Source organism: Pelobates fuscus, chromosome 8 (genome assembly GCF_036172605.1).
Source record: "Pelobates fuscus isolate aPelFus1 chromosome 8, aPelFus1.pri, whole genome shotgun sequence".
NCBI lineage: Eukaryota > Metazoa > Chordata > Amphibia > Anura > Pelobatidae > Pelobates > Pelobates fuscus.
Window position 1 is genome coordinate 21,993,846 of NC_086324.1, and position 25,188 is coordinate 22,019,033.

Genomic DNA, 25,188 nt, shown 5'->3' on the forward strand with positions numbered 1-25,188 from the left:
AAGTACATTTTAATAAAGTATGTGAGTATGTAAGGAGGTCAAAGAGCTCTGACTGGCTAATCACACCCCTCAATACTTGCCTGGGAATTTAGACTTACCTGCCAAAGCTCTCTGATTGGTTGGCTTACGAGGAATTTGCATACCATGTAAAAGGGTTTTTCCCACTGTGGAAGCTCAGTCTACTCCAAACAGTAGTGAGGTTGAAGATAGATTATTTTTATCGTGTAGTGAGTTTTTTTTTTTTGCTTTCTGGTTAGCTGGCAAGAGTAGGTAGGGTATTTTCATTGGTAAGGGGCTTGGAGTCTAAATTGGGGCAATATTTTGTTTATGTGTCAATGAATGAAATTCCGTTATCGCTAACTGCATGTTGCATTGCAGCTTTTAGCAGATAACTCCCTAATTCAATACCATTATGTCAGATTGCCATTTTAAGAGTACCGAATTAAAAAGCTATTTAGAAGATATATCCCTTATTTAGTATCATTGGCTATCTGTCTGACAGCTACTAGTAGGCATCAACATTGAAAAATATAAACTGTGCCATGTCTTAAAAATAGCACTGTTTACAGCAGCAACACTGTAAGGGCAGTATGTACACCCCAAAATTATTTATTAGCATTACATTATTTTAATGCTTACTTTAACCCATAGTAAATATTGAAGATTTGCTAATTAACCATCATTTGTAGGCAACACAAAGGGCAACCTCACATTTTGAAACACTGTTATTATGTAGCTAAATATAACACATGTCTGATGTGAAACCCTCAAGTGAAATAAAGGTTTTCATGACATAAACCTGCAATTCAAACCTTTCTAAAATGCTCAACTTACTCAAATGACAGCTGTTTAGTCTGCTTTCAGTCTTCATTTTAGTTAATGAGCATGTCCTTGACACTTATTACTTTTTTCCTCTCTTTTAAACCTTCACAACTATTGCATCCATTTTAATTAAGTTCATGAGATCTGTAATCTCAGGGAGCAAGGTAAAAGAAAATAAGATGTATCCTATAGAGAGGTCTTAGAATTTCAATTGTTTGTGTTGTGATATTTGTTTTTTGTTTTTTTTAATATCAAAGGAGACATGCTTATTATCAAATTACCCAATAGCATCTTTACTTTTTACAACCATTTAGGTTTGAGTCAGTAGTGTATAAGGGAGAATGGAGATATAGTCTACCGTGAGTTATAGCAGAGAGTGGGATGCTCTAAGGAATGAGGTGTTTTTACTATGTGCCTGCTGCAGATGTAGTGCAGACGAGCCGGACATTGAAGAAGAAGGAATTCTCCTCTGCACAGTTATTTCATTGGTGCCTGTGTGACTGGATAGAGGGTGGACATGACACCACATCGTATCCCTGGTTCCTCTCTCCTCGTACAGAACTCAGTATGAAAACTACAATGGGGAGACTGAGCAAAGGTAAAGGTATTATTCTGATACAGTCTTATGGACACACAGGATACAAAAAGGAGGATTAGTGAGATTATGGGATGACGGATGACGGATGACACATGAGGGGGATTGGAGAATGAAATGAGGCATATTGGATGATGGATAGACAAATGAGGGAAGATGGGGGTTGGATAAACACATGGAAGTTATAACGAGATAGGAGACAAGGAAGATGTGGCAGAATTGGAGACACACAAGTGATTTTTTGTGGAGGTTTGGAGGTTTGGAGAGGCACATGGAGTATGGAGTATGGAGATGGGGAGAGAGAGACAAGAGATAAAAAAGAGAGAAACACAGGTAAGAGGGTAAGAGAGAGAGACATAGGTGAGTATTAGAGATCAGCAACATTTTCGTAAGAGATATAGGAGAGAGAACAAAGGAAGTGTTCACAATTGGGGATAGGTTGAACATATAAGTGGAGGGGAGGTGTCAATACCAGGGAAAATCAAACAATTGGAATCACACAAGCTTGCAACACTCAAGTACACGTCTACATTCATCTATGCTATAAGCAAGCCTTCTACATCAACATACATAGATGTTCCACAAGTGAAAACTTGAAAGGAATAACAATCCTGCTGTACCCTGTTCAAATATTTGTACATATAATGAGAAAGTAAAATGTTCTCACTGTCCCTTTCATATTTTATCCAAAGCAGTGGTCTTTGGATGCCATGGAAAGCCAATGTGTTTAAAAAAAATAGTTTGGCAAAAACTATTGCCAAACTATTGAAAATTAATGGAGTGGCATGGGACAGAAATAACAATATTCTCTCTATCCCTAACCACTACATTAAGCTCACATTGTAATGGATCTTAGATAGACAGATACATTTTAATTATTAAGTCTAAACTGCACCTGTTACGTCAATTATGACTTGGGGTTTTATTCACAAATCTAATAAATGTTTTGTCTGCCTATCATACTGGCAGGTAAGGGATCTCAAAATGAAGGTTTTCACTCCCCTTACCTCCTACCTTGTCAAAGGTTTTATCATAACCCTACAAAAGCCTCGAAAAAAAAAATCAATAACTTGCTCCAGTCTTGTTCTTGGAAACATATTACCTGACAATGTAATGTATAATTAATTTTCTTATATGTTACGATGTTACGCACTGACATTACCCTGTATTGTAATGCTGTCTACCTTTTATAACTTCTCTACTTTTTCTTTCTGTAACTTCCTTCAACGTTGAACACAACTGAAAAAATACCATATTTATATAAAAAAAAAAAACGAATAAATGTTGAGACTTTAGGGGATTGTAAAATTAAGCCAAAATGTGTATTTTCTTTATGTATACTTGTGATGGATATTTTTCCAGCACAACATAAATGTTCCATTTATACCAACCTTAAGGAAAAATGCCATCCATGAAAATAGTCCACAGATCCCCACAAATAGTGCGTGATTATCTTCAGTAGTGATGTTCACCGGCGAACTGTTCACTGGCGAATAGTTCCTGGCGAACATAGCGTGTTCGCGTTCGCCACGGCGGGCGAACACATGCGCGGTTCGATCCACCCCCTATTCGTCATCATTGAGTAAACTTTGACCCTGTGCCTCACGGTCAGCAGACACATTCCAGCAAATTAGCAGCAGGCCCTCCCTTCCAGACCCTCCCACCTCCATTTTAGATTAATGCTGAAGCTGCATTCTTAGATAGAGGAGGGAAAGTGTAGCTGCTGCTCATTTGATAGGGAAATGTATAGCTAGGCTAGGGTATTCAGTGTCCACTACAGTCCTGAAGGACTCATCTGATCTCTGCTGTAAGGACAGCACCCCAAAAAGCCCTATTTAGGGCTAGAACATCAGTCTGCTTTTTTTCACTGTAAGCTAATAGCAGTCAGTGTCCTTCAAGCGGGTGTCAGGCCTTCAGCGTGTACTCTGCCAACCTCTACCAGTGTACTTTGCCACGCATATCTGGTGTCACAATAGCGTGCCTTTAAAAAGAATAAAAGTTTTTCACTGTAAGCTAATAGCGGTCAGTGTCCTTCAAGCGGGTGTGTCAGGCCTTCAGCGTATACTCTGCCAACCTCTGCCAGTGTACTTTGCCACTCATATCTGGTGTCACAATAGTGTGCCTTTAAAAAGAAAAACAGTTTTTCACTGTAAGCTAATAGCAGTCAGTGTCCTTCAAGCGGGTGTCAGGCCTTCAGTGTGTACTCTGCCAATCTCTGCCAGTGTACTTTACCACTCATATCTGGTGTCACAATAGCGTGCCTTTAAAAAGAAAAAAAAAATTTTCACTGTAAGCTAATAGCAGTCAGTGTCCTTCAAGCGGGTGTCAGGCCTTCAGCATGTACTCTGCCAACCTCTGCCAGTGTACTTTGCCACTCATATTTGGTGTCACAATAGCGTGCCTTTAAAATGAAAAACAGTTTTTCACTGTAAGCTAATAGCAGTCAGTGTCCTTCAAGCGGGTGTGTCAGGCCTTCAGCGTATACTCTGCCAACCTCTGCCAGTGTACTTTGCCACTCATATCTGGTGTCACAATAGTGTGCCTTTAAAAAGAAAAACAGTTTTTCACTGTAAGCTAATAGCAGTCAGTGTCCTTCAAGCGGGTGTGTCAGGCCTTCAGCGTGTACTCTGCCAACCTCTGCCAGTGTACTTTGCCACTCATATCTGGTGTCACAATAGCGTGCCTTTAAAAAGAAAAAAAATTTTTCACTGTAAGCTAATAGCAGTCAGTGTCCTTCAAGCGGGTGTCAGGCCTTCAGCGTGTACTCTGCCAACCTCTGCCAGTGTACTTTGCCACTCGTATCTGGTGTCACAATAGCGTGCCTTTAAAAAGAAAAAATGTTTTTCACTGTAAGCTCATAGCAGTCAGTGTCCTTCAAGCGGGTGTCAGGCCTTCAGCGTGTACTCTGCCAACTTCTGCCAGTCCACTTTGCCACTCATATCTGGTGTCACAATAGCGTGCCTTTAAAAAGAACAAATGTTTTTCACTGTAAGCTAATAGCAGTCAGTGTCCTTCAAGTGGGTGTCAGGCCTTCAGCGTGTACTCTGCCAACCTCTGCCAGTCCACTTTGCCACTCATATCTGGTGTCACAATAGCGTGCCTTTAAAAAGAAAAAAAGTTTTTCACTGTAAGCTAATAGCAATCAGTGTCCTTCAAGCGGGTGTCAGGCCTTCAGCGTGTACTCTGCCTACCTCTGCCAGTCCACTTTGCCACTCGTATCTGGTGTCACAATAGCGTGCCTTTAAAAAGAAAAAATGTTTTTTACTGTAAGCTAATAGCAGTCAGTGTCCTTCAAGCGGGTGTCAGGCCTTCAGCGTGTACTCTGCCAACCTCTGCCAGTCCACTTTGCCATTCATATCTGGTGTCACAATAGCGTGCCTTTAAAAAGAAAAAAGTTTTTCACTGTAAGCTAATAGCAGCCATTGTCCTTCAAGCGGGTGTCAGGCCTTCAGCGTGTACTCTACCAATCTCTGCCAGTGTACTTTGCCACTCATTTCTGGTGTCACAATAGCGTGCCTTTAAAAAGAAAAAACGTTTTTCACTGTAAGCTAATAGCAGTCAGTGTCCTTCAAGCGGGTGTCAGGCCTTCAGCGTGTACTCTGCCAACCTCTGCAAGTGCACATTGCCACTCATATCTGGTGTCACTATAGCGTGCATTTAAAACCAAAAAACATTTTTCACTGTTATAGATTGAATAGCAGTTACTTGTCTTCAAGCTTGTGTCAGGCCTACAGCGTGTACTCAGCCAACCTCTGCCAGTGCACATTGCCACTCATATCTGGTCTCACAGTAGCTTGCATGCATAGTACCACTAATCCCCAAAAAAATGACAGGCAGAGGCAGGCCACCGCAGGGGCCGTCGTGGTCGTGGTGCTGTGATTACCTTTTGTCCTAGAATTTTGCCCAATTTTCAGAGGCCACGTACCCTGAACTTGAAAAGTTCTGAGGACATAGTTGACTGGCTAACACAGGACACCCAATCTTCTACAGCTTCCGCTCGGAACCTTGACGCACCATCCTCCTCCAGCTTAGCTTCGGGCACCTCTCAAGATACCACTCACCCGCCTGCCGCCACCACCAACACTAGCACCACAGCCGCTTCACTTTATCTGTCAGAGGAGTTATTTACACATCCGTTTGAAGAAATGATTGATGCGCAACCATTATTGCCAGAGGATGTAGATAACAGGGATATGTCTCAGTCAGGCAGCATTACACACATGGACGTACGGTGTGATGATGATGATGTTGTACCCGCTGCTTCTTCCTTTGCTGAGTTGTCAGATACAAATGAAGCGGTTGATGATGACGATGCGTCCATGGATGTCACGTGGTTGCCCGCTCGGCAAGAAGAAGAACAGGGCGAAAGTTCAGATGGGGAGACAGAGAGGAGGAGGAGACGAGTTGTAAGCAGGGGTTGGTCGTCACAAGGAGCTAGTGGCACAGTCAGACAGCATGCATCGGCACCCGGGGTCAGCCCGACAGCATGCCAATCAACGCATGCTGTGTCCACCACCAGAATGCCGTCATTGCAGAGCTCAGCAGTGTGGCATTTTTTTGTGTGTCTGCCTCTGACAACAGCGATTTGCAACCTGTGCCAAAAGAAACTGAGTCGTGGGAAGTCCAACACCCACCTAGGTACAACTGCTTTGCGTAGGCACATGATCGCACATCACAAACGCCTATGGGATCAACACTTGAGTACAAGCAGCACACAAACTCAAAGCCGCCATCCTCCTCCTGGTCCAGCATCTCAACCACTGCTGTCCTCTTTGCCCCCTCTCAACCATCCGCCACTCCGTCTCTCACCTAGAGCAGTTCCCGCTCATCTGCCCACAGTCAGGTGTCTGTGAAGGACATGTTTGAGCGTAAGAAGCCAATGTCAGAAAGTCACCCCCTTTCCCAGCGTCTGACAGCTGGCTTATCTGAACTATTAGCCCGTCAGCTCTTACCATACAAGCTGGTGGAATCTGAGGCGTTCAAAAAATTTGTGGCTATTGGGATACCGCAGTGGAAGGTACCCAGCCGAAATTTCTTTGCACAAAAGGCAATCCCCAACCTGTACTCGATTGTGCAAAAGGAAGTAATCGCATGTCTGGCACACAGTGTTGGGGCAAGGGTCCATCTGACCACTGATACCTGGTCTGCAAAGCATGGTCAGGGCAGGTATATCACCTACACTGTGCATTGGGTAAACCTGCTGACGGCTGCCAAGCATGGAATGCTTGGCTCTGCAGAGGAGTTGGTGACACCACCACGACTTGCAGGCAGGCCTGCTGCCACCTCCTCTACTCCTCCTACTCCATCCTCTTCCATAACTGAGTCCTCTTCTGCTGATGCGTCTTGCTCCACATCAACGGCACCCCCCCAGCTCCCCAGGTACTATTCCACATCACGGATACGGCAGTTTCACGCCGTCTTGGGTTTGACTTGCTTGAAAGCAGAGTCACAACGGACAAGCACTCCTGTCCGCCCTGAACGCACAGGTGGAAAAGTGGCTGACTCCGCAGCAACTGGATATTGGCAAAGTGGTTTGTGACAACGGAACAAATTTGTTGGCGGCATTGATGTTGGGCAAGTTGACACATGTGCCGTACATGGCACATGTGTGTAATCTGATCGTACAACGCTTGTGCATAAGTACACAGGCTTACAGGACGTTCTGAAGCAGGCCAGGAAGGTGTGTGGCCATTTCAGGCGTGGCGCACTTTGCAGATATCCAGCGGCGAAACAACATGCCAGTGAGGCGCTTGATTTGCGACAGCCCGACACGTTGGAATTGAACACTCCTAATGTTCGACCACCTGCTCCAACAAGAAAAAGCCGTTAATGAATATTTGTATGACCGGGGTGCTAGGACAGCCTCTGGGGAGCTGGGAATTTTTTTGCCACGTTACTGGACGGTCATGCGCAATGCCTGCTTTTGAGAAGGTGACAAACCTAGTCAGTCGCACTGAAGGGACCATCAGCGACATCATACCATTTGTTTTCTTCCTGGAGCGTGCCCTGCGAAGAGTGCTGGATCAGGCCGTTGAAGAGCGTGAAGAGGAAGAGGAAGAGTTGTGGTCACCATCACCACCAGAAACAGCCTTATCAGCATCGCTTGCTGGACCTGCGGCAACGCTGGAAGAGGATTGTGAGGAAGAGGAGTCAGAGGAGGAATGTGACTTTGAGGAGGAGGAGGAAGACCAACCACAACAGGCATCCCAGGGTGCTCGTTGTCACCTATCTGGTACCCGTGGTGTTGTACGTGGCTGGGGGAAAAAACATACCTTCATTGAGATCACTGAGGAGGAGGAATGGGAAATGAGTAGCTCGGCATACAACCTTGTGCAAATGGGGTCTTTCATGCTGTCGTGCCTGTTGAGGGACCCTCGTATAAAAAGGCTGAAGGAGAATGACCTGTACTGGGTGTCCACGCTACTAGACCCCCGGTATAAGCAGAAAGTGGCTGAAATGTTGCCAAATTACAACAAGTCGGAAAGGATGCAGCATTTGCAAAATAAATTAAAAAGTATGCTTTACACAGTGTATAAGGGTGATGTCACAGCACAACGGGAATCTAACAAGGGAAGAGGTGAAAGTCATCCTCCCCCTCCCACGACCACGCCGGCAAGGACAGGACGCCACAGCCCTTCGGGATCTACCCTCAGAGATCGACTCGACCGACAGGTAGCAGACTACCTTGCCTTAACTGCAGATATCGACACTCTGAGGAGCGATGAACCCCTTGACTACTGGGTGTGCAGGCTTGACCTGTGGCCTTGGTGTGCAGGCTTGACTGAAAGGACCTTCAGTGCAGCAGGAGGTATTGTCACTGAGAAGAGAAGTCGCCTAGGTCAAAAAAGTATAGATTACCTCACCTTTATTAAGATGAATGAGGGATGGATCCTGAAGGGACTGACAGTGGGCGATACATTCGACTTAAAAAGGCCTGATGAGATGAGCTGCCTTGGGCTAAAAATGATCCACACGCTGCTGTATTTTAGCTCTGAATGCCGGTAGACTTGCGTGACTTATACGCCACCAACTAGGGTTCAAGCCACAATGTTTTAGGGCACTTTCTGCCTGGGAAAGAAACATCAATTTTTCTGGCCGCTGCTACAGCAGCGGCTGCAACAATACCTAATTTTTCAGGCATGTGTACATGCCTAATTTTTCGGGCCTCTGGTGCTGCACTGTAGCTTCAAAAACCAAACCAAAAAAAAGGCACATAACTGGGATTAAACTGATAGGAATAGTACTACTTAACACACCACTCCTATCTGGTGGCACATTAGATTGCACGCGCAGTGCCCCAAACTTGAAATAGGAGGACCGACCAAGCATATTTTTCCATCTCCCGGTTCCTAAAATCGATGCCATATACACGTCCCCTGATAGGGCGGCAGCTCGTTATTCTCTTTTTCACTTCACTAGGGACACTTGGGCACTTAGACCGACTCTTTGTCTTGCATAGTATTATTCCTAGCCAGCATCTATGATGGGAAATCAGGCAGTCATCTAAACGTTTAGATTGAGCTTTAGCTTAGAACACCCTTGAAGGTGTTTAAGGAGATTAGGGCTAGTTTAGAGGATTCTTCTTAGACCTCTATGAGTCTTTATAGCCCTTCTACCTATCCAGCATTTCTGGAAACTAGAAAGGGTGTCTGTGTGTCTGTGATACATTTAACTTTATATCACCTTATTGACACTTTATCACTCCGGTCTCCATACTCTCTGCCTATACCCATCTATTTAGAGGGAATTTCCTTGCCCCTGCCAATATTATATAATAGGTAATAGTATTACCATTATTACACAATTAGCCACTATAGAGGAATGAGTATAGTATCCCTTTGTTATTTATAAATGATACAATAAAGACTTTTGTCCATTACTCAATTTACTTTAACAAAGGGTACTAACCACGGTATTAGGAAGCATTACTCTGCTTTCCCTTTCTCCCCCTATTATACACCTATGCTCACTAGGATTTGTAGGTATCACTTTATTATAGTTGTCTACCCTTTTCCTATGCCAGTTTTAGATCTCCTTCTTGGGAGATTTTTTATTTTTTCAGTTTATTAGCATACTTTCAGGGACCCTTGGTGTTGCACGTGGCTGGGTGGAGGAAGAGACCTTCAATGACATCAGTGAGGACAAGGAACGGACATGGCTAGCTTGGTATCCAACCTTGTGCAAATGGGGAGTTTGTGGTTGTGTCAATCCATATCTGCCAAGTGACTCTATGTAGGGGGAACAGTCCCTATTCTGCTCTGTGTCAGTGTGTATCAGGGTCCCTGAGGACAGGTGTCAATCCATATCTGCCAAGTGACCCTATGTTGGGGGAAAAGTCCCTATTCTGCTCTGTGTCAGTGTGTATAAGGGTCTCTGAGGACAGGTGTCAATCCATATCTGTCAAGTGACCCTATTTAGGGGGAACAGTCCCTATTCTGCTCTGTGTCAGTGTGTATCAGGGTCTCTGAGGACAGGTGTCAATCCATATGTCAAGGTGTCAATATGTCATATGTCAGGTGTCAATCCATATCCATTGTGATTTAGGAATGTTAGGTAATTTATGCCCTTTATGGATTAAAACCACAGTGTGTATCAGGGGTTTTGAAGACAGGTGTCAATCCATATCTGCCAAGTGACCCTATGTAGGGGGAACAGTCTCTATTCTGCTCTGTGTCAGTGTGTATCAGGGCTGGGCTTTGAGGACAGGTGTCAATGTTAGGTGATTTCTGCCCTTTATGGATTAAAAGCAGACTCTGCATCAACTGTGTAATTTTCCATGGGAGTTTTGCCATGGATCCCCCTCCGGCATGCCACAGTCCAGGTGTTAGTCCCCTTGAAACAACTTTTCCATCACTATTGTGGCCAGAAAGAGTCCCTGTGGGTTTTAAAATTCACCTGCCCATTGAAGTCTAAGGCGGTTCGCACGGTTCGCACGGTTCGCCGGTTCGCGAACGTTTGCGGAAGTTCGCATCCGCCGTTCGCGAACCGAAAATTTTGTGTTCGCGACATCACTAATCTTCAGTTACTTAAAGCAGAGGCATCAGGGAAAGAAAGCAGAGGTTATCATATACTTACAGGGAGTGCAGAATTATTAGGCAAATGAGTATTTTGACCACATCATCCTCTTTATGCATGTTGTCTTACTCCAAGCTGTATAGGCTCGAAAGCCTACTACCAATTAAGCATATTAGGTGATGTGCATCTCTGTAATGAGAAGGGGTGTGGTCTAATGACATCAACACCCTATATCAGGTGTGCATAATTATTAGGCAACTTCCTTTTCTTTGGCAAAATGGGTCAAAAGAAGGACTTTACAGGCTCAGAAAAGTCAAAAATAGTGAGATATCTTGCAGAGGGATGCAGCACTCTTAAAATTGCAAAGCTTCTGAAGCGTGATCATCGAACAATCAAGCGTTTCATTCAAAATAGTCAACAGGGTCGCAAGAAGCGTGTGGAAAAACCAAGGCGCAAAATAGCTGCCCATGAACTGAGAAAAGTCAAGCGTGCAGCTGCCAAGATGCCACTTGCCACCAGTTTGGCCATATTTCAGAGCTGCAACATCACTGGAGTGCCCAAAAGCACAAGGTGTGCAATACTCAGAGACATGGCCAAGGTAAGAAAGGCTGAAAGACGACCACCACTGAACAAGACACACAAGCTGAAACGTCAAGACTGGGCCAAGAAATATCTCAAGACTGATTTTTCTAAGGTTTTATGGACTGATGAAATGAGAGTGAGTCTTGATGGGCCAGATGGATGGATTGGTAAAGGGCAGAGAGCTCCAGTCCGACTCAGACGCCAGCACGGTGGAGGTGGAGTACTGGTTTGGGCTGGTATCATCAAAGATGAGCTTGTGGGGCCTTTTCAGGTTGAGGATGGAGTCAAGCTCAACCCCCAGTCCTACTGCCAGTTTCTGGAAGACACCTTCTTCAAGCAGTGGTACAGGAAGAAGTCTGCATCCTTCAAGAAAAACATGATTTTCATGCAGGACAATGCTCCATCACACGCGTCCAAGTACTCCACAGCGTGGCTGGCAAGAAAGGGTATAAAAGAAGAAAATCTAATGACATGGCCTCCTTGTTCACCTGATCTGAACCCCATTGAGAACCTGTGGTCCATCATCAAATGTGAGATTTACAAGGAGGGAAAACAGTACACCTCTCTCAACAGTGTCTGGGAGGCTGTGGTTGCTTCTGCACGCAATGTTGATGGTGAGCAAATCAAAACACTGACAGAATCCATGGATGGCAGGCTTTTGAGTGTCCTTGCAAAGAAAGGTGGCTATGTTGGTCACTGATTTGTTTTTGTTTTGTTTTTGAATGTCAGAAATGTATATTTGTGAATGTTGAGATGTTATATTGGTTTCACTGGTAAAAATAAATAATTGAAATGGGTATATATTTGATTTTTGTTAAGTTGCCTAATAATTATGCACAGTAATAGTCACCTGCACACACAGATATTCCCCTAAAATAGCTAAAACTAAAAACAAACTAAAAACTACTTCCAAAAATATTCAGCTTTGATATTAATGAGTTTTTTGGGTTCATTGAGAACATGGTTGTTGTTCAATAATAAAATTAATCCTCAAAAATACAACTTGCCTAATAATTCTGCACTCCCTGTATATTAACACCGACTATAATGAGGTATCTCCAAGGTTCTTTCTTAGATAATCCATGGTAAAAGATGTCTGATAGAGAGTCTATTGCTATTCAAAAACCTATATTTTATGTAATATAAAAGGAAAGTACCTTTATGATAATCTCCAGCACTTTTTTTTCATGCAAGAAATATATGCTGACTATGATACATCACAAAGAATTAAAATATAAAACTTTATGATATATATCATATCCACCATTTTGAATAGCAGAAATAATTTTTTTTTTTTTTTTTTATAAATGATAACTAAACTAAACAGTGATGGCTTGTGGACCTTTAAATAAATGCCACTAAAGAACGCACGAGATAAGCTTGTCAGTCATTTAAGTATGAAATGGCATCTAGTGCTGACAGCAACCTATTATATTACCTTCCCAGGGAAGATAATGATGGATTCTCATACTGATGTACCCTATTATACACCTATACATAAAGTGTCATTTTTTCATTACGTGCTGTGCATGTAACCCGTGTAGTGAACATAGTTCTCTTTTTTTTTTTTTTGGCGTGTAATTATCTGTATGCTACCTGTATTTCTCTTATGAATGTTGGAAATAGTTTTGTTTTATTGTAATATAAGAAAAGTATGAAAATGTTGCTTAGGAGCAAGTAGACAAGAAAGGAAGTTATAGGAGTCAAAATAAACTCATTGATAAGTACCTAAGATTCATTGACTTCATTGACTCCTTGTAACAACGTAACATGTGCATTTATAGGGTTTAAAATTTTAATGAAAGCATAAGTAAGCACCGAGAAAAGCTTTGGCAAATTTATTATACATTCTAAGGTTTTTTATAACAATATGGTTTTGAAATACCTTACTAAACGAGCTTTGAATGTCTTGCATTGATTATAATACATGCTTTATTTTAGTTGATTACTTGATTGATAATAACCAACTTGTAGCAATTCACAAAGCACAATCCCTCTATTCTTTGTTATCCTGGCAAGCCATGGGCAACACTGATTCACATCCTTGACCCCATCATACATTCTTTAAAATAAAATTCTAAGCACCATAACAACTTCATGCTGTTGCAGTTTATAGTGCCAGGAGTGTCTTGGTGCATTCCCAAGCTACGCTGTCAAATCAGCATCTTCATTGTTCTGAGGAAGGTTTGATGCAGGACCGAGCACATTAAGAGCTCAGCTGACGCACACCGCTGCTTAGTTCAATGGAGCTATCCAGAGTCTCCTGTAGAGAAAGTCCAAATGCATGGGTTTCAGGGAGGCTATGTAGTTGGCATTAATAGTTATGGTTTTAGGAGTGTACCTTTACTAGTTCAGTATGCTAGAAAAAAAGATGTTTTGTTGACGTGTCTCTGTGTATGAAAGTTCTTGTTAACATCAAATTTGTGTATCACTAGTCATAGATAAAATTCACATATATTTTTGTGAACAAAGTTTCTAAAGACTGTCATTAAAATCAGTGTAATGGGTAGGTAGTTATAATGGTGTTTGGAAGGAGGATGTCAGACAACTGAAGCTAACATTTATATAAACAAAACGGCTTTGGTTCCGTTCACTCTTTTTTGTTTGCTGGGCAAGTCCCCAATAATATGTAGGTAAGAGTGGTTTGATACACAACATTTGTATTCTACTGAAAAAGACTTATTCTGAAAACCAGGTTTATTCATGGACATCTACAGAAAAAGTAAAGAAGCTCAGAGAAGGCTCATTTTTAACTTTTATTTTTGGTTTCAGTTGTCTATTTCATTGTTTAAAAAAATGAACTTTCTCCTTTCTCTTTCAGACAGACAGACAGATAGATAGATAGATAGATAGATAAATCGATCGATAGACCCATTTAGCAATTTTAAGAATACACTTAACTGGTCATGTGCTAGAATTTAGAATATACAATTAACTTTTGCCTTTTTATTACATTATTACATTATATTATTTATAATATGGTACATATGGAATAGGGATCCAGCTTGTATCACTAAAACATACATAAAAAATACAACATAGCATAATACTGTTGTGGTCTTATTAATTGCCCAATGGTTCAAGGTTACACTCACAGATTTGTTGTATATAGTAAGCCTTCAGGTTGCCACCCCTATAGGTAGGGGGGTAAGTCCTGTTCGTTTGTAGTAACGCCAATCTGGAGACCAAGAAGTTCACACTCTCCCAATGGTTGAAAGTAGAAAACAATGGATTTATTGGCATATAGTAAAATTAAATTAAAATACGGTTCATGAACCATATTTTAATTTAATTTTACTATATGCCAATAAATCCATTGTTTTCTACTTTCAACCATTGGGAGAGTGTGAACTTCTTGGTCTCCAGATTGGCGTTACTACAAACGAACAGGACTTACCCCCCTACCTATAGGGGTGGCAACCTGAAGGCTTACTATATACAACAAATCTGTGAGTGTAACCTTGAACCATTGGGCAATTAATAAGACCACAACAGTATTATGCTATGTTGTATTTTTTATTTATGTTTTAGTGATACAAGCTGGATCCCTATTCCATATGTACCATATTATACTTTTTATATAGTTACCATTTTGGGAGGTAACTGAAGGGAAGCAAGTATCCAAAGTTAAGTTTAACCTTTTATTCCACGGGTGATTTGGTGGAAGCCATTTTGTATTGTATTATATTATTTATATAAGTACAGTGTGACAGGTCATTAGTAAAGATTGCAATATTATGCTACTATAATGATCACCAAATTGATTGAAATCATGAGATTTAATGAGTAAAATATGTTATTTATGTTCCTTAAAAAACACAAACAACACAATCAAAATCAAACTCACCACAAAGCAAGTGGTGACAGCATACTAGATCTAAAGTACTATAAATTAAATTACTGATTGTATTGTAGTATCAAGTCCCTAGTAATTGTATATGTAAAATCCACTAGAGGCGTGGGCATTGTGAAAGGCAAACAGTTACCGTTTACAAAAGCAAGACTGCAGGGGCACAGATTTTATCTTGTTCTACTATTTGTTATTTTCTTAAAATAAGAACTTTATTTTATTGTAAAAGGAACAGTCCACTCAAACAAATCATTTAATAACATTTAAATAACACAAAGCCTATTACTTTACTAAAACGTCACCCTGTCTGTATATTTTTTTCTGTCTGTTTACATAGTTTTGTTTTTTTTCTTCCATATTTAATTTCATCATTTTTACACTACACTGACACCAATTGCGGTGGCAACAAATTGTTCATACAATTTTCCATTGGCAAACAAAAACATCATTATTTTTTTTTCATCCTGAAAGCCATTATATTGGAAACAACAAAGCATTTTTGCCTTTAGGTTACACATTACATAATCTAGTCTTGTCTCACTTCAAAAAACAAGGTAATAACGGTGTTGTCTTTATAACACTATATGATGTGCAACTGTAACAGAGATAAGATGGGTTTAATTGCCCAAACAAGCATAGAAAAAATTACTCACGCCAGTGGAAGAGAAAATGATGAATCTATGACTGTTTTCCTTATGATGACACAGTAGGTTAGATTCCATTTGAGCTAAAAAGAAATGTAATGACATTTCTATAGAGAGAGATTCACATATTACCAGCAAATAAACTCTACCATAATGTCATTGATATAAATTTTTAATGCTGCACTGACTTACTAAAAAAATGCAGAGTTATTTGCAATGTTTCTTGTTATTGAATCATGACTCCAAATAACGATTTTCCTTTCAACACTTCAGGGGCAAACACCTTAGCTGTGATGCAGGAGTATCTATAGACAATTTGTAAGTACAAATTTGACAAGATATATTGTGACTTCATTTTTTTTTGTAAGATCATGTGTAGCTTCCTTCCTGTTAGCAACATACAAATTATAATTGTGTTAAAAAATGCAAATAACACACAAGTAAATGTTCCTCCTTCACAAAATGTCAGAAATATTACCTTCCATGCAAACTGTGTTGCCAGAGAATTTGCAAAAAAAAAAAACGTAAAATCATTAATCCTATGCAAAGTTTGATAAACAAGAGCATTTAAACCGGGCATGCAAAGTCAAACTTGGAATTTTATTTTTATTTTTTAAATGTCACACTGTGTAGAGAAACACATTTAGGACTAAAGAGGACCACACAAGGATAGTGAAGATTTTCTTAGTTCTTTATATGGTATTTGAATTTATGGCAGTTTTTTTTTTTAAACTAGATAGATAGACAGACAGACAGATAGATAGATTCAAGTTTGTGGTACCCACATCAGTCCATCCTTGCAAGCGCGCTTCTTGGCGTCATACTTGATTCTGGTCTCACCTTTGAGCCTCACATCCAGTATGTTGCCAAATCCTGTAGATTCCATCTTAAAAACATATCCCACATCCGCCCCTTTCTTGCACCAGATACTACCAAGGAGCTTGTCCATGCCCTAGTGATTTCCTGCATGGATTATTGTAACCCTCTCCTGATTGGTCTTCCCAAAAGCCGTACTGCACCGCTACAGTCCATAATGAACGCTGCTTCCAGACTGATTTTCCTCTCTAGTCGGTTCTCTCACATCTCACCCCTCTGTCAGGCCTTACATTGGCTTCCTATATGCTATAGGAGTCAAATCAAGGTACTAATTCACACCTATAAAGCACTGAACATCTCTAGCCCTTCTTCACAGATCCATACGTATGTCCCTTCTCGGTCTCTCCGCTCTGCCCGTGACCACCTCCTGTCCCTTGTTCGCACCCATACGGCCAACTCACGCTTGCAGGACTTCTCACGGGCGGCTCCCTTCCTATGGAATAGCCTGCCTACTGCCATCAGACACTCTCCTAGTCTTGCATCTTTTAAGAAGTGCCTTAAAACCCATCTCTTTAGGACAGCTTATGGCCTCCCAGACTAACCTCTACCTCACATACCTGTCTCTTGCTCTCTCCTAAAAGGCAGCCCACCTTATTTGATTGCAAATTCCTGTCCTATTATGTTTTACATCCCACCTCCTTTAGAATGTAAGCTCGTTTGAGCAGGGTCCTCTCCAACCTATAGTTCCAATAAGTTTTTTGTTATTGTCCTATTTATAGTTAAATCCCCCCTCTCATAATACTGTAAAGCGCTACAGAATCTGTTGGCGCTGTATAAATGGCAATAATAATAATAATAATAATAATAATAATAATAATAATAATAATAATAATAATATATAGATAGATAGATAGATCCTTTAGATTGTAAGCTCACAGGCTCACAGGCTATCTAGCTAAGCACTTTGTATAAAAGAGCTTAAATGGCTAGATATCAGCTTACGGACAGGGCTCTCTGTACCTTTTGTATTTGTCTGTGTATATTGTATGTCCTCCACTCATTGCACAGCGCTGCAGAATTTGTTGGCGCTTTATAAATACCAGTAATAAATAGATAGATAGATAGATAGATAGAATACTATTTAAGCCCACTCCTTTAAGAATTGCTATCATCTGTCGCCCTGTCCCCCCGGGTCATCCTAGGCTATTCAATGAACACTTGTCTTCCTGGCTACCCCACTTCCTCTCCTCTAGAACTCCTTCCCTCAAACTTGGAGACTTTAACATCCCAATCAACAACCCAAACTGCCCTGATGCCTCCCGGCTGCTCTCTGTAACTCCTCTTTCAGCCTCACACAGTGGTCTACTTCAGAAACTCATACAGGAAACACATTTGACCTCATATTCACCAATCTCTGTACCACCTCTAATCTCTCCATTGTTCCATTTCCTTTATCTGACCACCATCTGCTGAACTTTGACATCAGCATATCCCATACTTAAATCTCACCACCCTCAACTCTCCAATCTCGCAGAAACCTCCACAGCCTTGATCTCCAGCATTTCTCCACCAAACTCCAAACTCTCCTTTTACCCAACTCAAATCTCACTTGCCCTAACTCTGCAACCTCACTCCACAACTCCACTCTCTCCTCTCAACTAGACATCATGGCACCTCCTATATTTAAACACAGTAAGCATTCCCAATTACAACCCTGGCACACCAAGCTGACCCGATATCTCCAAAAATGTTCCAGAACTGCTGAACACTGTTGGAGAAAGTCTCACTCTGCACCTGACTTTATCCTCTATAAATTTATGCTGCACTCCTACACTCTGGCTCTTTCCTCTGCAAAAGTAAATTACTTCAACACCCTCATAAGCACACTGTCCCGCCAACCCAAATGCCTATTTCCCACTTTTAATGCTCTTGTTCGCCTTGTTTCTCCACCTCCTCCTACCACCCTGCCCACCTCAAACTTTGCAACTCACTTCACTGAGAAGATTTCTACAATCAGGGAAAAGATCTCTAATCTCTCTCCCTCCCCTTTCAATACATCTTCCAATACATCACCCAACTCCACTCACTTCACTGTTCTATGCTCATTCGCACCTACTACAACAGAAGAGGTTTCCGCTCTGCTCCGGTCCTTCTGCCCCACCACCTGTTCCCTCAATCCTTTTCCCTCATATCTCATCCACACCCTGTCTCCCTCTCTTGCTCTTCCTCTCACTAAAATTTTAAACTTCTCCCTTTCCTCCGGCACATTTCCTTCACCCTTCAAGCATGCAACCATAACTCCAATTCTGAAAAAGCCCACCCTCGACCCCAACTCCCCATCCAACTACCACCCTATATCGCTACTGCCGTTTGCCTCCAAAATCCTTAAGAGAGTTGTGTATGCGAGATTGACAGACTTCCATTACTCTATCCTAATTCTTCTTGATCTTTCTGCTGCCTTTGACACTGTTGATCCTCAACAGCTTCTTCTCTTTCTCCATAATCTCAGTCTATGAGATACTGCTCTCTCCTGGTGCTGCTGCTACCTCTCCCAGGGCTTTTTCAGTGTTTCTTTCTCTGGCTCTGCCTCTTCTCTCCCCCCCCCCCTCTCTGTTGGTGTCCCCCAAGGTTCAGTCCTTGGTCCCCTACAGTTCTCCATCTATACTGCCTCCCTTGGTAAACTCATTAGCTCCTTTGACTTCCATTATTATTTATATGCAGACAACATGCAAATCTACCTGTCCTCTCCTGATCTCTCTCTGCCCATCTTGACTCATGTCTCTGAATGCCTCTCTGCGATTTCCATATGGATGGCTGTTCACTTCCTTAAACTCAACCTGTCCAAAACAGAACTTCTGGTCTTTCGTCCCTCAAGTGTTGCTACTCCTGTGTCTGTCTCCCTCCAAGTCAACAGCGCCACCATCACCTCTACCTCGCAGGCTCATTGCCTAGGTGTTCTCTTTGACTTTGACCTCTTCTTTTACCCCTCATGTCCAGTCGATCGCCAACTCCTGCCGTTCCATCTCAAAAGCATGTCCCGCATCCGCCCCTATTTAACACCAGACGCGGCTAAGGTGCTGGTCAATGCCATTGTTCTTTCTCGTCTTGACTACTGCAATCCCCTTCTCAGTGGTGTTATGTGTTCCCAGATTGCATCGCAAAAATCTATTATGAGAGCGGCTGCAAGGCTCATTTTCTTGTCCTCCTGCACCTCGCATCCCTCCCCCCTCTGTCAGTCCCTACATTGGCTTCCAGTTAGAAATAGGGCTCAATTTAAGATTCTGGTGCTTGCTTACAAGTCCCTATGTAATGCTGCTCCAACCTACCTATCCTCCCTAGTACACAAGTATGTCCCGTCGAGTCCCCTGGGCTCTGCCGAAGACCTAAATCTATCCTCTGTCCATACTCACACATCTGATGATCACCTCCAAGACTTCTCCAGGGCTGCACCTTTTCTGTGAAACTCCCTTCCCTTCTCCATTAGACTTTTACCCAGTTTCAACTCCTTCAAAAAATCTTTTAATCCACACTTCTTCAGGAAAGCATATCATTTAAACTTTTAGTGAAATTTCCCCCTCCTCCCCATGACTCCTCTCCTGCAACTGTCAAAAATAACCTACTAAGTTCCCAGTGAATACTTTTCTGGCAATCTATTTCATAACCCCTACTTATACCCTTTGTGTCATTTTACCCCACTCCCTCCCTCTAGCATGTAAGCTCATTGAGCATGGCCCTCAACCCCTCTGTTCCTGTGCGTCCATTTGTCTGGTTACAATTACGTGTCTGTTAGTTCATCCATTGTACAGCGCTACAGAATTTTGCTGGCGCGATATAAATAATAAAATAATAATAATAAAATAATAATACCTGTTGGCAGTTATCGAAGCACTCTGAGCAATAATGCATAATGTGTTATAATTTACTATCTAAAATATCAGCTTAATTCTTTCAACTACTCTGGTTAGTGTTTTAAAGAAAGAGAACCCAATTCATTGTAATGTTTCTATCTACTCTTTGTCTGTAGGTTATTACAATAAAAGGAAGGAGTGAGCAAAGAAGCATATTGTTCCTCGTTTTAACTTATTTGAAAGTTTAAGCTGCATGGCTGCCGTTCCTATCTCAGAGAAGGATTGTCTCTTGTAAAGAAGAACTCTTTGCAGGTACGTTTATAGAGTTGCTCTGATTACCCTTGGGTTACACGATACAATATTCCCCAGCAGTAACACATGTACCGTGGATTAACTCATGCAGCTGAATAGGCATTATGTATGCAGGTGAATCCAGTTAGCATCATGCATACCATCACATTCATTACGGGAGAGTGCATGGCCATAGATAATCCATAGCATTCTTATTCTGGACAAGTAATTGATAAAAGATTATTAATTAAATAAGTGTAAAACATATTGAACAATACATGCTTGATTTAAAATCTAACATGTATAACCACCGATGATACATTATTGCTTCTTTTCAAATAACAGTATAAAAATAAATTATATATATATATTTATAGAGTGAAAGAGAAAGAAAGGTAGATAGTTACTGATGGAAAAAATCCTTATAACAATGTGATAGCAGCTTTCTAAGACATACACTCAAGGCATGAACAGCCTTTAGTTTTACAGAAATTATCTGTCTTTTTCTTTTCTTTAAGTTAGCAGAATCTCTTTTGACATGAAGGGTATATTTCCATGATTAGCACTGCCATTCTATAGCAGTGCTATAACCCTATCAGTTATTAATCAGTAATAAATGTTATGCAAATGTTAACAAAACTATATGACTAGTCTTAGACAGCAGCTTGACAGATTAGTCCCCATAAAACCAGTATTTATAGAAAACTCCAGAAGGCATTTCTTCAGCAATCACATTAAATGTACTGTTCAGGACATCAGCAGACTATAATAACTTTCTCCCTTGGATAATGGACAGGCGATGGGTTAATTGCATGTGTAACTTAATGGATAATGGCTGCTGACACAAATCCGGAGGTAACTGTGGGGTCTATCTAGTTAACAGTGTGATTTTAAGAGCTTTGGAGCAAATTTGAAAAAAAATTAAGTATTAAAAGAGCATGAGCTGTTTCTGTTCTGTATTTCTCAAACATATTTTAGCGTATTGTTACATGTGTTTATGTCATGCCTATAGTCAATGGATAATTTCTGCTAAAATATAAATGACTTAATAGTACGTGTTGCTAAGCACATTAACCCTAAATTCTTATTTTAAAAATGTTCCCTATTGAATCAATGTCATTAAAAAATAAAAAAGAACAAGTTAATTATTTTTTTTTTTTTTTATTAATTAACCCCAAATAGAAATAAAATCAAAATAATTGCATTTAATGTTTTAGTAACATATTAATTCTTGAAATGTGCTTCAATAAAGTAAACTATATTAATGAAATATTTAGGTTAAAAACCGGTAACAAGATTAAATTGCAACACAATAAAGATCTAGCAGTTAATGAAGTTTATTCATGACATTTTAAACAATTCCACAAATTTCTTAAGAAAAATATGCAGACGAAAGTCCTCAGAAGTTGGCCAGTAGTTACTCTATTAATTAACCACTTTGTGATGATAGACTTACACAGTACATTCCAAACGTGTACATACTTTGTGATAGCAGTTCACTGTTCAAATTATCTTAGTAGAGGTGTAGTTTAGCACTTGTCACGATACTTACCTGTTTGATGATGTCGAACCGATCCCCTCCTCAGCTCTGTGGGCCGAATGCACCACTCGGCTGCGTGGTTTGAATCATGTAACAGCACTCAAGATACTTATCAGCTCAATGCCAGTGAACTGCTCCTCCTCTCTGTTCATGTGGGCTGAACTGGCAGCTCAACTGTATCTTCAAAGTTCAAAGTTTTGGTAGTTTTCCTTTTTTAAAATATAGTCTCCTCCTTTACTGTGTTGATTCCATTTATGTATATAAACATACCTACCATATCTCCCCCTGTCTAGCCTTTCATCCAAATTATACATGTTAAGATCCTTTAACCTTTCCTTGCAAGTAAATTAGGCTGTGGGCTTAAAATATGTGTGCTGTGTCTAATAACGTGAGTTGCTGTTTTAACCTTCACCAAGTGGTGTCTGGTGTTTGGGGAAAGGGATATGATCTGCTGATGAAAAGGGTGTCCAGGGCTGTAAGCACATTAGCCTGGTCCAGGGTGGAAATGTGATCCTAGACAAGCCTCTGTGACTGGATATGAATTGCTCCAGAGTCCCTGATAACTAAGGGGAAGCAGACTTGGTCACAGATAGATAGATAGAGAGAGAGAGAGATCTTCCCAATAGCCGCATCGCCCCGCTACAGTCTGCAATGAATGCTGCCGCCAGACTGATTTTCCTCTCTAATCGGTCCTCTCACACCTCACTCCCCTGTGTCAGTCCTTACATTGGCTTCCCAGACTAACCTCTACCTCACATACCTGTCTCTTGCTCTCTCCTAAAAGGCAACACTTTACTCTCTCCTCCAGCTCTGCTTCATTCCCACCTAATTTGATTGCTATTCCTGTCCTAATGTGCTTTATACCCCACCTCCTATAGACTGTAAGCTCGTTTGAGCAGGGTACTCTTCAACCTATCGTTTGTGTAAGTTTTCATGTAATTGTCCCATTTATAGTTAAATCCCCCCTCTAATAATATTGTAAAGCACTACAGAATCTGTTGGCGCTATATAAATGGTGATAATAATAATAATAACAATAATAATGACTGATAGATAGATAGATAGATAGATAGATAGATAGATAGACAGACTTTGCACAGCAATAAAATTAAAGATAGATATTAAGCATATCTATTTTTAATTAAATACAGTGAATAAGTTATATTTATATATAATGAGTTAAATAATATTATATATATATATATATATATATATATATATATATATAGAATTTAAGTTGTTTTTAACTTATACCTTTTATTTGAAATATCGCTTTTCTTCTCAAGTGTTTGGAAGTTAAAATATAATATATGCTAACAGATATTTTGCTGGCTTTTTTGAAGAATAAATGAATGCAATTAATTAAGAATCCCTATTGAAAACCTGTAATGAAATGGATTGGGTACACTAAAGATGTACTGCTACGCTAAACAAGAACAGTTTACTTTACATTCAGTTTATTTCTAAACAAATATAAGCAACAATTTTATTTTTATGTTTCGATGCAATTGCATAAAAGTCATTGTAAAATGTGTTGAACTAAAAGAATAATATATATATATATATATATATATATATATATATATATATATATATATATATTTCTAAGTTGTATATTTTTAAAACTTTACACATTTAATTCACATTAAAAAAAAATATTCTATTTTATTTTCCAAAGTAAAACGAAAGAAAAAAACAAATTTACAAAACTTGAATGTTTATTTTTCATTTGGGAGAAGGCTTAACAATTTATTTATATATTTTTTTATTTATATTTTTATTTTCTTTCTTTCTTTCTTTTTTTTTTTTTGCTGATGATTTATTGTTCCACAAATAAATCTGTGTATTCCCAAAATCTCATATTTGCAAAGTTTACTTTTGCTCTGTGTATTGTGAATTGGAACCCAAATTGTTTATTTGCATACAGTGATTGAATTCTTTATCCAGTGTTGCAAATTGTATTATTGTCTCTTTCATTGTCTCTGTAATTGAATCTTGTAAACACTAATTTCTAAAATTATTAGTGTTGAAAATTTGATTAAATTATATTACACATCATCTTTTCCTCTATTCATATATTCATATCTCAAGGGTTGCATTCAAGAGACTTAAGAAATTTTAAATGTCAGCTTAATTTGACATAGAAGGGAGTCAACACCAGGCTAGAGAGTTTAATGTGCTGATACTTAAGGGTTCGTTTTACTAAACAGAAAGTTGTAGTTAGTTGAGGATTAGTAACATTGAATGTAAGGATTATTTCAAAAAAATATTGTCAGTTATCAATCAATTATCATTTCAAGAATAGATGACAGTTTTTGCTTTGAAAATATATAACTAAAAAAAAATTCAAACTAAGACCTCTACGACAGATAATACATGCAAAATGATAAATCTGAGATGAATATTCAGGATATACTAGAAATCTATGGACATATAATGTTACCCTTTGTGGTCCAATACATTTTTATTATAAGTATTGTCATGTTTTATGATTATTGTAATAGTTATAGTGGACCCTCGAAGAGCACAATCATGGCATAACGCTCATCGGGGTGGTTTCTACTCTGTGTTTGGCAAACTATGATGCAACGAGATTACGGTTACGAGATAGCTCTGTGTATTGATAATATTGGATGTTACCACTTATCTCCACACACAGACCTTATTTTAACTTTTTCTATTTGGTTTTCTTTGTTGGTGTTTTCCGATTTTGTTTTTGTTATGTATTGATTTTTCCTGATGTCCCTACTTAATAGGAGTAGGATAGAACTTTTTAGTACAGTAGGTGCTGAAGGGGCCCCCAAAGGCACAGAACAGCAGTTTCTCAAGTTCTCATATACAATATATTTTGTAACTGCACACTCCCTCCCCGATTTACCCTTTTTCTATTTGATACTGATTCGTGTTATCTATTCAGGCATACAGACACATTGTATCCTCTAATCTCACAGACCCTGGTTGGGTAAAGAAATACATTTTTTAACTTGTTGGTTTGATCAACTTATAGTGAGTATAAGACAGGCTGTATATATATTGCCTGTGAGATATTCACTTTATCGTCTCACCGTGGGGGACAGGTATTAGGTAGACATTTATTGATTAGTTTGTATTTATTAGGAACTCTCATAAGGATATTTCTGATGGAGTACAACATTTATTTTGTATAAATTCTGCTTTTTTACTAA